The 14,789-nt window shown below is 34.6% G+C and overlaps 1 long non-coding RNA gene across 1 annotated transcript; it reads right to left on the bottom strand.

Annotated features, from left to right (window-relative positions):
* Positions 1–4,867: 4,867 nt before the first annotated feature.
* Positions 4,868–13,541, bottom strand: LOC127157090 (uncharacterized). The gene is made up of 5 exons (XR_007825823.1): positions 13,404–13,541; positions 13,214–13,287; positions 12,396–12,632; positions 7,868–10,232; positions 4,868–5,620 (listed from the first exon to the last, which is right to left on the bottom strand). It is a non-coding gene; the product is annotated as an uncharacterized LOC127157090 (long non-coding RNA).
* Between the last annotated feature and the right edge of the window lie 1,248 nt (positions 13,542–14,789).

Raw genomic sequence — 14,789 nt, 5'->3', positions numbered from 1 at the left:
TAATCACACGTGGCTCTGAGAGGGGAATGTAATCACACCTCGGGCTCACTGCAACTCGGCAACTGGTTTAAAAACTGCCCTCTGACATCCACCGAAGACCTTTTCACAAAAAAGTACCACGTTTTTTGCCATATAATCTAACATGGAAAAAAATATCACGATAATATCACGGTGTTCTTTAAAGTATGTAAATACCACGGCGTATGATAATAAAACCACATTGGCTCAAAAAAGTACTTAACCTTACTTAAAATGCATGAATGATATTTGATTCAATAGCAAAAAAAAGTAAACCAAGTGACGTCTTTCTTACCAGTGTTTTGCAGTGACTTTCAAAGCAACTGGTGTGTTGGTAATATTTAGATTTTAACTAAGCCACTGTCGACAGAGGCATCATGTTTTGTTTATATGCTTGGACGGCTGCTGCAGCAGAGCGCTGTTTGATTTGTTGCCATGTCCGCTCATTATAAGCGACTTTGGGCTTGTTGTTTGGGCTTGGCTCGTAAAGCAATCCAGTGTATGGAATTAATAGGGATAGGAATTAAAAGAGACAGGTAATTTTAGGGGAGAGTAGTGATATTTTGGTCTTGTTTCCAATATAAAGCATTTGGATTTATTCAGGATTATTGTTGTATTATTCTTGTTTGGTGTTTTTTTTTTCTAGCAATTATGGCAGGAGGAATTAATGACTCAAGACATGTACCTCGTTCCCTGTAATATCTTGCACTGCATGAACAGAAAAGAGACAAATCTCTCATACGTGTTCACTAACTAGTTCAGTTTGGTTCCATACACACTGGGAAGAATAATTGTAAATGTGGTTGCCACTACCTGAAATTTTTGTGGAGTTAATAAGAATGTGGTTTTAATTTCTGTAAATGGCTGAACTGTGTGTGTACAGAACAGGTTAAAGCTCTAAAAGTGGCTAACGGACAACATCAATTTTCAACAATACATCTAGTGGTTTATAATTCAAAATCATTTCTTTTCCCTAAAAATATTTTGCTTAAAAAAGGTGCTTGAAAGAGCTCTGTCTTTAAAATGATTGCTACTTGGTTTGATGTTTTGCTGTATAATGCAGGAGAGTCACTAGGCCCTTCCTGAATGTTTTTCCCCCCTTAGCAATCTTATTTTCAGCTTTTTTGAAAAAGCTGTTGGACCTTTTTGTTCCTTTGTTCCTTATGTGTGCAGTGCAGCAATTCAAATCACACTAGCAATTGCATTAACATGGCATTATTCTATTTTTTTTATACATTAGGGGAGGTAAACTCTTTTTCTGTTGAATGTTGCACAGGTAACAAAAGCCCTTTTTTGGTCTTAAAATTAGCCAGTGCTTGAAGTGAGCTATTACCATACTACTGAATGTGCTAAACGTCATTAGTGAATGCCTATTCTGTTTACAATCCTTATTTAGCAACTTATTGACAGTTTTTGTTTTTTAAAGCATGCAGTTGCTTTGTATATAAGACTGTGGGTAACGTCTGTTGTAGAACAAAACCACAGACCTTATTTTAGTTATAAATCAAGAACCACAATGCTAAAATCTCAAAGGAAATTCCTGAGGGAACTCATGTCTTGAAAATTCTAATACTCTTCCAGGTTTTAGGATTATAAACTGAACCGCTCTGTATAGCCTAAATATTTCCTTTCAAAATATAGTATATCATTCAGCCTTAAAGGGAGAGTTGTCATTTACACACTGTCATGTTATTCCAAACCTGTATTGCATTTTTTTTTTTTTTTTTTTTTTTTTTTTTCATCTGTGGAGTTATTCTGAGAAGTTTCTCAGTATTTCTTTGTCTATAATGGAAGTCAGTGGTAGCCAAAGCTGTTTGGTTACTGACATTCTTCGAATATCTTCATTTGCGTTCATCAGATGAAAGAAAGTCATACGGGTTTGGAAAGACATGAACGAGTAAATGATGACAACTTTGTGTGAACTATCCTTTAATGCATTAAGTTCTTCTCAAGGATGTGTAGCAGCGTTTTAGAAATCACACATACCAGAGGAACTGTTTTAATTAGGCACAGTCATTAAGCTTATGAAACAAGACAGTGACCACATTAACCGCTTCCAATTTATGTGAAAAAGGAGTTTTCAAAATGTACATTAGGAACCTCTTGCTATTTACAGACAGGCAGGCATTTAACGAGTGTTACTGTAAAGCAGTTCTATAATTAAAAGTCGTCTAATTGTTTTTTTTCTACTTAATTTTGTTCAGAACTTTCCTGTTAATGTTCTTAGCTAAGATCATTGGGTCTTTCTCTCTTTCTTTCACTTTCATTTTATGTATAAAATACTGTAAAGGCCTCTAATGTTTCCTTTGTTTTAGACCACGGGTGCCCAACCCTGTTCCTAAAGATCTACCTTCCTGCAAAGTTTAGTTCCAACCTTGATCAAACACACCTGTTTGTAATTATCAAGTGTTTCTTCAGATCTTATTAGTTGGTTCAGGTGTGTTTGATCATGGTTGGAGCTGAACTCTGCAGGAAGGTAGATCGCCAGGAACAGGGTTGAGCACCGCTGTTTTACACCAATATTAGTTATTAAAGCAAAATGCATTTAATGTATGTATTATGTATTATGTATAATGTATTAACTCCAGAAGAGCATCTGTTATGCATAATAGTGAATAATGATTAAAATAATAATAAAAAAGTCAAATGTACCAGCCTATTTTGAGCAAATGTAACAGATTTTCAAAAGGTTCACAGCTTAATTTACATGGAATAATTTAGCTGGTCACAGTATATCCGTGTGTAAAATAAACCTGGAAATGTTGGCAGGTCTAGTCGCGCTCCTGATTCAAATCAAAGGCATTTATACATTTTAAGTGTCCAAATACTTTCTAAGGGCACTGTTTTAAAGTACCGCCACATTTTTTTTAATGGCACGTATCACAATGTCAGTTGTTGACATGTCATCCAAGCCTCAAGAATGTAACACTGTCTAGAAGAATATTAATCCAGCCTAGTCACACCATATTCATATGCACTGATCTACGGAGACTCCATGACTCCTTTAAATCAATATCCACCACCGGCTGTGGAACTGAGTAATAATATATTAGCAATTGAAATTCATAGATCTTGTGTGTGCACTTTTTCCACTTTCCGGAGAACTCAAAAGTGTTGCCCAATACTGCCTTATTGGGAATAGAAGCAGTGATTGACAGGTCATGACAATGTGTAGAACAGCAGAAGAATCACCTTCTACTCACCTCTGCTGGACAGAAAGAATCAGAAATCACACTCTGAGGGTAAAGGTAAAGAGCTGATATCTGACTTAGACAATAATAAATCCAAACCAATAAAAAATTAACCATCATTTTTGCTTCTCTGGGGCAATCTCAAGCGTATAAAGCTAAGGAATGGTCTCACACACATGTTACTCTGCCTCATTTTAAGGCAGGGCAGCATATCGAGTTTGTACGATATATCAATATATTTTTTATATAAACTATAAGGTACGAGGAAATACTGTTTATACAGTGATTTGATACAGAGCGAGTTGCTGCGGGAAAGTGCATAATCCAATTTGTCCTAAACATAAGACATGCTTTGTATTAAGGACTTTAAAATAAGATGTAGTTAACACGTATAGTTTAAAGCGGCTTGTCCCGTCAGATGCTCTGAGAGAGAGGCTGCGTGTGCTGCTAACAGCTGTTAAATGTGTTTGAGATGTGCTGTTTTCCTCAGTGAACTTACATTTCACAGGCATTTCACATTCTTCATCTGTAAATGTTAGAAAGTCATGGAAATATTTCCATTTCCGTCTTTATGCGATTCTCCGCTAAACCTCACAGACTTCAGTTAAAACAGACACAGCACAATAGAATAGAAGCACAATAATTCTGACTAAAATGTACATTTTGCTAAAATATTTGTAGTTGGACAATGAATGTGCCATATGTAGAATTTTAAACTTACAAGTAAGTGTATTTTTATGATAGCAGCAACTGTAAATTAGTCTGACAGTTTGCTTTCGTCTTTGTTTTCATTTTTAGTTTAGTGAATTAACTAGTGAAATAACTTATGCTTTAAAAACATTATTTTGTATTTATATTTCTAATGTTACAATTTTAGAATGTAATGTGATTTTAACACTTCTTTTGCACATAAAAAATAGCCTTTATAGTTACATTCACTAGATTTGTTTTTGTAGCCTTTAAAATGAACATTTTTTATTGGACAACATTGGACAAGATGTAAAATAAGTTTAAAAACAAATAGAGTTGTTTTTAATTCAAATAGAAAATACCCAAATAGCACATGTACGTCTGCAAGATGTCTGTTAAAGATTGCTTGATCTGGAAAGCATCTGCTGTGTACAAACATCTGGCAGACGTCCGTAAGATGTCAGTTTTACATTCATTCTAAATCATAAACATCTTAAAGACATCTAATAGACGTCTATTTGACATCTGATAGGAAACGTCCTATAGACGTATTGCAGATTAGCAGGAAAAAAATCTAAAAAATACGCCTTGCATGAGGTAAATGCAGATGTCAAATAGATATCTCTGAGATGTGCTATGAGGGTAGGCTATACTGTGCATCGCAACCAAAAAATACTAAGATATCATTTTTCAATGTGATCTCATGTGAATTCGTATGTATTTTACATAAAATGTGGTTCTACAAACCATACATTTACTTATGTTTTTTACAGACACTAAAATGTCCAATACTGACGTATTTACAGCATCTATCGTACAATAAACTACTGACGTATTTTCAGCATTTAAACGTGCGATACTGACATATTGACGACCTAAAATGTTAATTATGTATGAACAACTTTACAGACTTACACATGAATATTGAAATCGTGGCATTAATTTTATTATCATTGTGTTCAGTTGTCATATCAATAGCACTGTGCATTACTTCATGTGAAATGATAACATTTAGTTCTCCCTGCTGAAAAAAAGAAAGAAAAAAGAAGAAGAAGGAAAAGAAAACAGCTAAAACCTGCCTAAGCTGTTTTGCTGGTTTTAGCTGGTCATCCAGCCTGGTCTTAGCTGGTTTTAGAGGGGTTTTGTCCACTTTTTCTTAGCTGATCAGGGTGGGAGACCAGCTGGAACCAAATACGTCCAGTTTAAACCAGATAAAACCAGCCAACCAGCAGGGCTGTGTGATTTATGCTGTGAAGAATACAAATTGTTAAATGAAAATGCAATCGTTAAACCATTACTTATGTAATATTTACTTTGTTTGCCATTGGACACAAAAGGCGTTTTCCTTGACATGTTGATTGCGACATGCTGTGTTTCTGGTGAGGTGTGTTTGAATGAGAAACGCCCGTCTTCACAGGAGGATCAGGATAATAATCTGGATAATATATTCAGAGATTAACAATTTAAATTCCGCTCTGCACCTCACGCAAACCTACTGTATTGTTTTGGTACTGTTTTTGAATGTGGTTCTACTTATCTGTCTGTCATGTTTTTACAGATATTGTTATTGTTAGTTAGAGGTTGGAGTGGGATTAGCGACTATAAAATGTATCTTTTAAGTGTTATATTGTTACTAAAATGGTAAGTTGCACATTAAAAATAAAGGTGCTTCACGATACCATAGAAGAACCTTTTTTTGTCTAAATGGTTCCATAAAGAACCTTGGTAACGCTTTAGATTACAACCCGCAAAGAACTACGTAAGTAAACTGAATTTACGGTGTATGTTTCTGTAATTATAGTGTACCTATAAAGAACGTACATGTAGGTATAAGGGAACAATATGTTATATTTGGGTAATAAGGGGATAACAAACCAGATATTCAACCTTCAAAGAGCTACATAAGTATACTGAATTTACGGTGTACGTTTCTGTAATTATAGTGTACCTATTAGTAGGTATGTGTAGGTATAAGAGAACAATAGGCTATGTTACGTTTTGGTAATTCGGGGGGTAACAACCACATATACAACCTGCAAAGAACTGCGCAAGTAAACTGAAGTTACAGAGTATGTTTCGTATTTATATTGTACCTACGTGTAAGTATAAGGGAGCAATATGTTACGTTTGGGTAATAACGGGGTAGAAAACAGATATACAAATAATTTATAATGGATTAATTTTAAAAAACTTAACAGGTACCTGTTCTATTAAATCTTAAATTTGGTGTATCTATACGTAAGCTTTTTAAAATTACTGGGAAAATATACTCTTGTTCCATGTAGTTACAGGGTAAGTGTGCCCTCTGCGGGCTGTAAATTAAAGTGGCGATTGTTCCCCTCTTGTTCAACGAAGTTACAGGGTAGGTTCAATACATAAACACACAATCTGAAAATATATCTAAAAATATTTTTGTATAGTCGCTAATCCCACTTCTACCTCTAAACCTAACGTTAACTATGACTGAACAGTAATAAAAATATAAAAAACAGGAAACTGCAATCACAATCATTTATTTATTGCAAAAATGTCAACAGCCATACAAAAAAGTAATCCAAATAACGATGCGTTTGCAGCCGCAGTCCTCTCTGGCGGAATACAGTAGGTTTGAGGTGCAGTAGGATGAGAGCAGAATTTAAATTGTTAATCGCTTAAAATATTATCCAGATTATTGTCTTGATCCACTCCTCGAAGGCGCCCGCGCGTCATTCCAACACATCTCACCAGAAACACGGCATGTCGTAATCTGTGACGAATGCAGGCGAGAGCCAATGAACGTCCGAGTTTCCTGTCGCAAAATGCACTTTAGCACGGGTTTGTGGCTGTTGCTGCTGGACTCGCTGCTAGAGGTGGAGATGAAGATCGCCGGACAAAACCTTGAATTTGGTTCTGGTCCTCGCAAATCGTATGGATTCTGAAGATCTGGGTTACAGCACACAAATAAAATTGTTTAATTTGTAATTATGATGCGTGTTCGGTGTATTTTATGGTTCTGTTGTTAGTCACAGCATGTTAGAGAAAACGCCTTTGTGTTCCACCACGGCAAACGAAGTTAATATTACATGAATGATTAAACGATTGCAGAAATATTATTTATTTTAAGGGTTTAACGTGTAGTCATGATAACATTATGTAGACCTATTCTTGGAAACGAGCTGGCAACAGAAATCACACAGAACAGAATGAAATGTTATAATTTCATATTAAGTAAACGTTAAATGTTTAGATGATGTAAATATGTCAGTATTGTACATTTAGTGTCTGTAAAAATGTAAATAAATGTACATTTTGTAGAACCACATTTTACGTCGCGTTTTTATATGTATTGTACCCTGTAACTTCGTTGAACAGGAGGGGAACAATCGCCACTTTAATTTACAGCCCGCAGATGGCACAATTACCCTGTAACTACATGGAACAAGAGTATAATTTCCCAGTAATTTTAAAAAGCTTACGTATAGATACACCAAACGTACGATTTAATAGAAAAGGTACCTGTTAAGTTTTTTAAATTAATCCATTATAAATTATTTGTATATCTGTTTTCTACCCCGTTATTACCCAAACGTAACATATTGCTCCCTTATACTTACACGTAGGTACAATATAAATACGAAACATTCACCGTAACTTTAGTTTACTTACGCAGTTCTTTGCAGGTTGTATATCTGGTTGTTACTCTCTATTACCAAAACGTAACATATTGTTCCCGTATACCTACATGTACGTTCTTGAATAGGTACACTATAATTACAGAAACGTACACCGTAAATTCAGTATACTTATGTAGTTCTTTGCAGGTTGAATATCTGGTTTGTTATCCCCTTATTACCCAAATATAACATATTGTTCCCTTATACCTACATGTACGTTCTTTATAGGTACACTATAATTACAGAAACATACACCGTAAATTCAGTTTACTTACGTAGTTCTTTGCGGGTTGTAATCTAAAGCGTTACCAGAACCTTTAACCTCTGAAGAACATTTTTGTTTCATAAAAGGTTCTTTGTGGTGAAAAAAGGTTCTTCAGATTATAAAAAGGTAAGAAAGAGATGATTCCTTAAAGAACCTTTGATTGAATGGTTCTTTGTGGAACCAAAAATGGTTCTCCTATGGCATCGCTGTGAAGAACCTTTTAAAGCACCTTTATTTTTAAGAGAATAGGCTGGTTGGCTAGTTGGGGTTTTGGCCACTTCTTTAGCTGGTCAGGCTGGGAGACCAGGTAGAACGACCAGCTAAAACCAGCCTGACCAGTCTAGCCAGGGTGGGAGACCAGCTAAAAACAGCTACTTCCATCTTAAACCAGCTTATGCTGGTTTTAGCTGTTTTTTCAGCAGGGATATTTTTTATACTCGCTATAAAATGAGTAGGTTTAGGTTTGGGGTAGATTAAGGGGTCTAAAATCTAAATCGCTAAAATGATAAAAATGCATATATACAAATATCGTAATGATATAAAAGATTGGTAAATATTTTACTTTTTTTAGCTAAAAATACACGTTTCATAGTTTTATAATCACCAAAATACGTTGAGCTTTAATTAAAATAATGAGACCAGCCTGAATCTTTTGGCGATATCGGCCAGCCCTACCTCATTATTGGCCAATAATTAAAATCTACTATGTAATGAGTGTTTAAAATGTTTCTGTTTCACATCCTATAAATATTACAGTCAGCAGAATACCGTACATACTGCATGAGTACTCAATAAGCTACTGTTTCGCTCCATTGTGTTGTTACAGATGTGCGTTGCTTTGTTCAGCATATATAAAACCATCTGTTCTTTTTGTTCTTGCTCTTTTTGTTCATGTGTCTCGTGTGCATTTCATTCTGAGAGGTTTGTATCTGTGATTTGTTTCCTTGTTCACTGAATATCTGCCTGTGTGTTTTGATTATGGTATTGGATTACCTTCATTACTTGGATGGATTCTGATTCCAATATTATGTTTGTGATTTAGAACGTGGACTAAAACACTGTACTTGGATCCTTCAGACTGATTACATCTTGTGTTGTTTCTCCTGCGTTGAAAAATGGGCCAGAGAGCAGCCAGAGAAAACCTGAATAATTATGAGCCCCAGAGAAATGCTTGACCTTTGATTCCTGACACACCAAATATTCAGGGTATAATTAGGAGATAAAAAATTTCAGCGCAGCAACCATGTCGTCTTAATCCCAAATGGCCAACATAAATTATTCTCTCCTAATGATTAAAAACTATTAAAAACACATTTTTCTCTCACAGTTATCATCTGATTATGCGGCAAATGACACAAATAATACTTAACATGACACGAAGTAAAGACTCCACATTCGTCCTTATTTGCTAATGTTGGATATCTTTATTATTTTACATAGTTGAGTGTACAGTTCATCTATTTTTAGCTGAATAAATATTTACTCCTGACAATAAAGCATCCCAGCTGTATTAACTTAAGGGTATTTGTTTACGTACCGGCTATATGACAGATGGCTTTATATTCAGTGGAGAAGATCGGTATTTACACACTCTCACTCTACAGGTTTAGGCCTAAATATTTTACAGTCTTATAGGAAAACAATCCACCACAATTGGAAAATAAATTCTAGGCTGTCTAGTGCACATCATTTAAAAAAAAACTTGTAATGCAAAGTTTTGACTCCCTGATACATAATTAAGGTGGATGCCACATCCAATTATGTGACTGGTTCCAGTTTACGAAAGAAAAAAATAGCCTAATGAACATTTCCAAATGATTGCAACTATTTTAGGTTTTGAAATGTCTTATTAATGCTGCTTTACAGCATAATTTGGATTTGCCTCATATTTTATAAAGTTTGCGTCACTAATTCTGTTTCTTTCCTGTTTAGTATTGTGCAATGTCTATTGCACAAAGCTCTATGCAAACATAGGTGACTTGGATTAGACAGAAAATATTAATACAACAAAAGGCAAACACATACTGTAAAGGTGTAGTCACTTTAAGGAACTTTGGAGACAAAAAAAAGAATTTTAGCATGTTGCTAAGCTCACATGGCAGCATTTTTCAATGATATTTGTTCGTACTGAATTAAATATACTTTGTGTTTATAAGTTATGCTTTGCAATTGACGTTTCCTATTTGAAATGGAAATTTTAGTCAGTTCATTCTGGGATTACCTTATCTGTGAATGATAAATGCAGTGCGGCATACTATTTGGAACAGCATTGGGATTCGTATTGGGGTAGAGCTTATAAATGTTGCAGATCACCAGGTTTTTGGAACAGAGCTAATGTCTTTGTTTCTCTTTTAATTTGAGAAGGCCACCACTGGATGAGAGATCTGGACTAGATGGTCCACAGGAGACTGTGTTCTGAAAAAGAAAAACAATAAATGGATGACAAATTTCAGCAAGTCACCTTCACGTAATCTGAAATAACAGGGAAGCTGTAATATAATAATATAAGAGACAGCAGAGCACAGAAGTGCTATGTTTGCTATGTTAACAAGATATACGCGGTGGGCTTTTGAAATGGGGTTTTAGTCTAATATAAATTCATGTTGTAGTTCTACTTTAATAATGTTTACACACACACATACACACACTCTCTCTTTAGGCACATGGAACACTATTTTATCCTACACTTGGGACACAAACATGCTGTTTATTTATACTATTTATTCAAAGGCTCACCGAGTTCTCCAGTTATTATTTGTATATTAGTATACCTTATATTCAGACCGATGGCTCATTTACAATTAATTTTGTTTTTCTAAAGTATAAAGATAAACAGATAAAGTCATTTGAAGTTAATTTTGACTGGGACAGCAGCAAAGTGAAGTTTTTTTCTTACATTGTAATGACTATTTGCACCAGTTTGTTAGATTCAGGGCAATTTGTCTCATCCAACATTATGTTTTAATTAATTATCTACTTTTTTTTCCCCCCTATTTTGAGGAGCCACTGCCTGTCTTGCCTCTAGGCAAATGCCAACTATTTACCAGTTAAACGTTTGGGGTCATTTTTTATTTATTTTATCCCCCCCCCCCCCATTTTTATTTTAATTTATTTATTTACTTAATTATTATTATTAGATTTTTTTTTTTTCATTTATTTATTTGAAGAGCCACTGCCAGTCTCTCCATCCGCCCCACATTCTTAGTTTATTTACTTCCTTATTATTATTCTTATTATTATTATTATTATTTATTTATTTATTTATTGAAGAGTCACTGCCTGTCTTGCCTCTAGGCAAAAGCCTGCTATTTACCATTTAAACGTTTGGGGTCAGTTTTTCTTTTTTTTTTTTAGTTTTTCCCCAATTTATTGTTTTATTTATTTATTTATTTATTTATTGAGGAGCCACTGCCTATCTTACCTTTAGGCAAATGCCTACTATTTACCAGTTAAAAGTTTGGGGTCAGTTTTTATTTCAATTTTATTTTTTTGTTACCCAGTTTATTATTTTATTTATTTACTTCATTATTTATTTATTTATTTATTTATTTTTTGAGGAGCCACTGCCTATCTTGCCTCTAGGCAAATGCCTACTATTCACCATTCAAAAGTTTAAGGTCAGTTTTTACTTTTATTTTCATTGTTTCCACTTTATTTATGTATTTATTTATTTATTTATTTATTGAAGAACCACTGCCTGTCTTGCCTCTAGGCAAATGGCTACTCCTTACCATTTAAAAGTTTGGGGTCAGCTTTTATTTTTACTTTAGTTTTTCCCTAATTTATTATTTTATTTATTTACTTCATTATTTATTTATTTATTTATTTATTTATTTATTTTTGAGGAGCCACTGCCTATCTTGCCTCTAGGCAAATGCCTACTATTCACCATTCAAAGGTTTAAGGTCAGTTTTTACTTTTATTTTCATTGTTTCCACTTTATTTATTTATTTATTCATTCATTTATTTATTGAAGAGCCACTGCCTGTCTTGCCTCTAGGCAAATGGCTACTCCTTACCATTTAAAATTTTGGGGTCAGTTTTTATTTTTACTTTAGTTTTTCCCCAATTTATTATTTTATTTATTTACTCCATTATTTATTTTATTTATTTATTTTTATTTTTTGAGGCGCCACTGCCTATCTTGCCTCTAGGCAAATGCTAATTGCCATTCTATTTACTATTTACTACTATTTACCATTCGAAAGTTTGAGGTCAGTTTTTACTTTTATTTACATTTTTTCCACATTATTTATTTATTTATAAGAAGTAACTGCCTGCCTTGCCCCTAGACAAATGGCTATTATGTACACTATGTACACGTTCACAAGTTTGGGGTCAGTTTTTATTTTATTTTATTATTTTATTTTTTATTTTATTCTTTGTTTTTATTTATCACAAGATCCCTCAAAAATCTAATTTGCTGATTTGCTGCTTAAGACACATTTCTCATTTTATAACTATGATACATTTTATACAAGATTGTTTGTGTCCTTCCTTGCTGAATAAAAGCATCCAAAAAAAAAACTCTTGCATGGTAGTAAAAACACATATAAATTTGTCATTTTGGGTACTTACAGACAAACATTCGAATGCACATGCCACACATGGCAACCACGCTGGCGATGTTTAGAGCTCGACCACACTCCGGACTCATCAGACAGTTCTTGGTGCTAATGCAGCACCTGCAGCAGGCGTTCTGCCTGTTATCAGCGGAGCGGCTCTGACTGGTGTTGCTCGTGTGCTGCTGGGTAATAACTTCTTCATAGGCCGGTGGTGGTCTCTTGTAATCCTCCTCCATGGCTAGTCTCAGGCCTGAGGGAGGATGAGACAGTTACCCCGTGACTCACGGATGGAGAGAATCAATCGATTGCAATTATGTTCCAGTATCTGAGAACAGCCTTTCATTGTGATTAACTGATATGGAAATAAATCAATGCTCTATAGATCACGTAAGTTTTATCTGAACTCTGTTAACATGGAGAATGCACAAGTTGGAATGTTCTTTTAAACCTTCAATGACAATCAGCTAAAAATTTGACGGTGCTCAGGTTTTTTTTTTTACATTCGGTGAGGACGGGTGCAACGAGTGACATAGTTGTGAGATGAATGTGTCAGTATTAGGCTCAGCCCTTCTATAGCAGAGCTTAAGGGCGAAATGCCAGCAAAATCATTCAAAACAAGCACTTAGTTCCTCCTAGTCATCTGTTCCTCTTTCACAGTGCTTAAAGCTCCTAAAGAAGTAGAATGAAGCAAGGGCGCTTTTATTACACCCAACTTTTCACACCAAAAAATCAGTTCCAATCAAATAATTTACCCAAGGACAAGGCTGCAGGCGCTGGATATGTTTCAGATTACTCAAATTACCAGAGAACTGCCATCTCAATTCAATGTACCTTTGTCAAGTGCCTTCAGACGTTTAAAGTCTTCTTTTCTTTCTTTAATCTTCCTCTTTTCTTCAGTCCCACTTCTGTGTTTTTGTCATGAAATTCAGAAGAAATTAAAATCCTCAATCACTGCAGAGCCACAGAAAGGAGAAAAGAGCACAGAAACGACATTCTCTGCTTCTCAGACGATCTTGTTTACCTCTTTTGTATCCCTCGTCCTCTTTTCACCTTTTAAAAGTCACCGTAAAAAGTCAATTTCAGTATGTTCTTTCAAATGTGCCCAAGCTGTCTTTCTCGTGATGTTGACAGGGCTGGTCTGATGTACAGTACGCCTGGGTGGACTCCTAAATATAAATACCGTACCTCTGTGACGGCGCGTTCCACAGGGTGTGCAAATCAAGTTTTTCCTGCCTGTCCTCTGAGAGTCAGTCATTCTGGAGCATACCACGTCAAGCAAGGCCTTTTTTTATTTTGCATGATTGCACAAGTGTTTTCACTTTTGAATAGATCCTCTAGATACGTTCAACAGATGACGCTTGTATAGTTCACAGAATCAGTTTTATTTGGTGCTTTAATATGTACAGTAGAGTGCAATACAATGTATACACAATATAGCATGAACTCAATTACAGATGTAGCAAATGATCTACAAATGCACTGTAAATGGACTTCCTTCATGTTTTTCAGTCTCATGCTATACAGAGAATGGCATCGTGAAGTGAGAATCTGGTCTTCATCCAACCCATTAACTTTCATTACGTTCTTGGTCTTCTTCCAAATAAGAACCTATTAACCAAGAAATAAAATCAAATTAAAACATTACTTAAAATCTTGGTAATTCTTTTGCATTTATACATACACACAAATACTGATATACACTACACACTTATATTGAACCATGGACTATTTTAACAATGTCCTTACTACCTTTCTGGGGCTTGAACTTGTCAACTTATTTTTGTTAGAACACATTTGTGGCAATGAAGTTGCAATTAGCATATTTATTGTTCTTCACTCCTGCCAACTATAAGTAACTTTGCAACTACATGTCAACTAACTCTCTTTAGTGTATTAGTAGACTGTTAGTTTAGTAGAACATTAGTAGAATAAGTTGACATGCCCTTTATTTATAGTCAGTGTTTGGCAGTGTTTGTTACTTTAAAAAAGTAATTAGTTATAGTTGCTACACTGTAAAAAACAATTTGTTGCATCAACTTAAAATAATTTGTTACCTGGATGCCTTAATTTTTTTAGTTCAGTCAGCTCAAAAAAGTTCATTCAACTTGAAATGTTAAGTTGTACTAAGTGACAACTTAGATATTTGAGTTGATTCAACTTAAACTTACAGCAGGGTAACATTATTTTAAGTTACTTCTCAGTAACTGAGTTACATCATTATAAAAGTAACTAATTACCAGGGAAAGTAACTATTGTGTTATTTTTTAAACAAATGTTCAAATATTACAAATTACTTGGATGCCCTCAAATATTAAATATGTTAAATGAATAAAACATTGTACACTAATCTACACTATTTTAATGTTGCTGTTGGGCAATGTGAGAGACACCTTTCAGGGGCTAAATA

The sequence above is a fragment of the Labeo rohita genome, chromosome 3 (assembly GCF_022985175.1).
Source record: "Labeo rohita strain BAU-BD-2019 chromosome 3, IGBB_LRoh.1.0, whole genome shotgun sequence".
Lineage (NCBI taxonomy): Eukaryota > Metazoa > Chordata > Actinopteri > Cypriniformes > Cyprinidae > Labeo > Labeo rohita.
The sequence above is the reverse complement of the archived record's forward strand: the minus strand, read 5'-3'. Positions and strand labels throughout refer to the sequence as shown.